This window comes from Pyxicephalus adspersus, chromosome 5 (genome assembly GCF_032062135.1).
Source record: "Pyxicephalus adspersus chromosome 5, UCB_Pads_2.0, whole genome shotgun sequence".
Classification (NCBI taxonomy): Eukaryota; Metazoa; Chordata; class Amphibia; order Anura; family Pyxicephalidae; genus Pyxicephalus; species Pyxicephalus adspersus.
This window is the reverse complement of record NC_092862.1, coordinates 11,972,502-11,976,297: the sequence shown is the minus strand read 5'-3', so window position 1 is coordinate 11,976,297 and position 3,796 is coordinate 11,972,502.

Here is a 3,796-nt window from a genome sequence, read left to right as displayed (position 1 = left end):
TAATCTGTCTGCTTCTAGGTGTTATGATCTGGGGTACCTCTGGGGGCAGTGGTATGATTTAGGGTACCTGTGGGAACAGTGTTATTATCTGGGTGTCTGCAGGGGGCAGTGTTATGATTTGGGATACCTGTGGGGGGCAGTGTTATGATCTGGGTTACCTGTGGGGGGCAGTGTTATGATCTGGGTTACCTGTGGGGGCAGTGTTATGATCTGGGGTGTCTGCAGGGGGCGATATTTTGATTTACCACACTGATTTCTAGCTAGACCTCCACTTCCTAACTTTTACCATTCGCAAGGTCGGAGGGATTGTGCTATAAAATGGCTCTCCCTGGAGTAATTCAGTTTTTATTATCAAATTTTAAGGCACATTGCAAGTAAATTTAAAATCATTTTTGGAAAAGAAAGCCCTATGAATAAGCATTGAAAATCCTTAATCTGTCTGCTTGCTACCTGCAATTTTCAGGGTCCCCTAAGTGAACCCAGTCATGAATCAATGTTGAATTTTCATTGCTCACTATTCTGAATTGCAGCTGACTGGTTACCTAAACATGTATTTCTTTTCCTAACTTTGACTTATGAATCTTCCCCAGGCTTTGTGTCTGCCTGTAGCTGGAGATTTAGGAAACTTGTTGAGCAGGTTGTATTATTGTCTGAGCTGCCAATCATAATAAAGACAAGTGAATCATCCTTCTCCTACAAGATACTTGTATATCCTGCTGTAAGAGAAAACAATATTTTCAGGGGGTCAGAGGTTACAGCGTGACATCATTTCAGCAAAGAAAGCATCAGCCATGGCTGGACACAAACATGGGCGATCGGATGTTCGGGAATGATTCACCCACAGCAGAGCAATCTATTGGTCAGAGATCGGGTGAACAGGTATGCTTGGCTTGTCCATCGATTGGAGTAAAAAAATGATGGGAATATATTAATACTCAGATCCTTTAAAGGGAACCTGAGCTGAAAAAAACAAAAGTCTCCAGGAGGCAGAGCCGAATGACAAAAGTGTATGCAGAGTCTCTTTTGCCAAAAAACAAAACCCTGTCTCCTGGTGGTTTCTTTTGTTTTACTCAGCAAATCCCATGAGCCTCTTAGATTGTAAGCTCTTTGGGGCAGGGTCCTCGTTTCCTCTTGTGTCACTGTCTGTCATTTACAACCCTATTTTTTGTACAGCGCTGTGTAATATGTTGGTGCTATATAAATCCTGTTTATTAATATTAATACCTGCCAGAAGCAATGTAAGGCTAGGTGCACACTAGCCATGAGGTTGGGCTGTGTTTACTGCTTCCTCTTGCCAGAAACTGCTGCCTCTCATGGTAGCAACTCCCTGCGGCAGCCCCATGGGGAATGAATAGGGGCGGCAGTTATCGGTACCAGTACTACTGACTTCCAAAAGCTGTCAAATCTGCAGACGCTGGTTCTTTAGGATCCAGTGTTACGGTGTGAGCCTTCGAGCAGCTTGCAAGGATCTAGGCACAGATAGCCATGCGGGATCATGCAATTCAGAGGCAGTCTTTATTTTTATTATTAACAATAATATTATTATTATTATTATTATTATTAATAAACAGGATTTATATAGCGTCAACATATTACGCAGCACTGCACACTAAATAGGGGTTGCAACTGACAAACAGTGACACAGGAGGAGAGGACCCCACTTTTACAAATCCATGATCAGGTCATTATTGGGACAGGTGATGTCCCTTCGGCAATAATGTATCCTACCTGCCTGATCGCTCTGTGTTTATGGTGACAAAGGTGAGCTACGCAGCATCACCTTCGGTGAAAAAGAAACCTAGCAATCATGGCTTCCCTTCCGTGTGTCGGGGATGAATAAATTACATCATCCGGAAACGGCCAATCAAGATGGCCAAGAAAGTTTCCGGGAAGTAGAAGGAACATAGTGACGTCCTGCAATAGAAAGAAGATAGGTGAGTCGCATGGCTTTAGGCTCCCTACACAGCTTTCCATACTGGTATGTTGTATTGACTTGTGTTGTTCGTTCCATCTTTTAAATGGGCTGCCAATGCCTATTTAGTGTACAGCACTGCTAAATATGTTGGCGCTATAAAAATCCTGTTTAATAATATTATTAATGCAGTAGAATGGACCTACACCTTTTTGCTGAAGCAGCCCATATTATTATTATTAATAATATTATTAATAATTATAATAATATTAATAAACAGTCTTTATATAGCGCCAACATATTACGCAGCACTGTACGTTAAATAGGGGTGCATTACTGCAGGCATGGTGACCTAAAATTGTTGGGTGTCTGATAGGAGGGTGGGTCTGTCTGGGACAGCAATGTACCGTAGAGGCACACCCCACCCACAGCTTCCACAATACAGGTCCTCTTTAACATGAAGTTGCTTTATGGCATATGAAACGTATGGATGGGAAATGGGCATAGAAAAACTCTAGGAAATGTTTTACGTTCTGATAATCATGTCATGTCTGACCCCCTGGCATACAGCAATGACCACCTTGGGCAGAAAGAAGAGTTTATTACTTGAAAATATTATTCAGCTTCCTGGAAAATCTCCCTCTGAGCCGGTATTGAAGGCAGAATGAAGTGTGGTTGGTTTTGGCGTTCTGTTACTCAGATATCTCTATCCCTGTCACTTGCAGAGAGATATCTTCATATCTATGGCCACCCCAACTCTTTACCACCATCCAGCTCCAAGAGGTGCTAATTATTGTACATTCAGGCGGATTCCATCGCTGTGCTGCACCCTGCTGAAATAAACACAGCTACATCTAAAGCTCTTGGATTTCTTTTGAAGAAGACAAGTAAAGCTGTTTTGCCCGGAGATATCTCGGAACAGAATCGATGCATAACTTAATGTCAGAACAAGTTATTTCTGCCATGTGTTTTTATGGCCTTAGTAGAGAAAACAATGTAATCTTAGGGTTTAGTTGTGTTTTGCAGGCAAACTCTTATGGTTCTGCATCAATTTTAAAGTACCGTATATAGAGAGCACAAATGAAGAGGCTTACTTATAGGCATGCTGTCTCTGATTGAAACCACGGAGTGAGTAAGAGGGGCTACTGTTCTGTCTCATTCACATGTTTGTATATGTGAGTAAATGTACAATTACCCCTTCTTGTTAGATATCAGAAAACAAATTATTTATATGTAATCATATTGCCCATAATATCATTAACAGCTCACAGCACATAATTATTTTTATCCCTCAGCCCACAAGTTTTAGCTGTTCTGCAACAATGTTCACACAGTGTTCCCTAAGCAGTGTTCACAACAACGTCTGTACCATCGTCTCCCCCAGCTCCCACCTTCCCAGACAAGGTTTTATGACAGCTCCCCCATCACCAAGCTTTCTACACACTTTACAGGACTACATTTTGGCAAATATTCAATGCCACCTGAAATGTCATGCGTATGCAGGAGCCCTGTGTGTGCTAAGTCACCCCCCTTCCCACTGGGCTCCATCAAGTCTGTTAGTGTCACAACTAGTGCAAAACTTTGCACCACCAGTCCATTACAGTCTACAGACCGGTCTTCTCTTCCTAACTTTAAACCATCCAGTCCACGAGGATCCTCTCCCCGTAGAACACAGATAGATGAGAAATAAAACCAGCAACAAAGATCAATATAAAAAGCAGCAAAGACCTCCACCCACACAACAGGTAACATAGGAGTGAAGGACTTTTGACATTGTCCAATAAGTTCTAGATTCAAATCCCAGCCGGGGCACCATCAGAATTTCCACTTACCATAAAAGACTGAATGGGAGCGCAGAGCCTCCTGGGTTACCTACGTCACGCA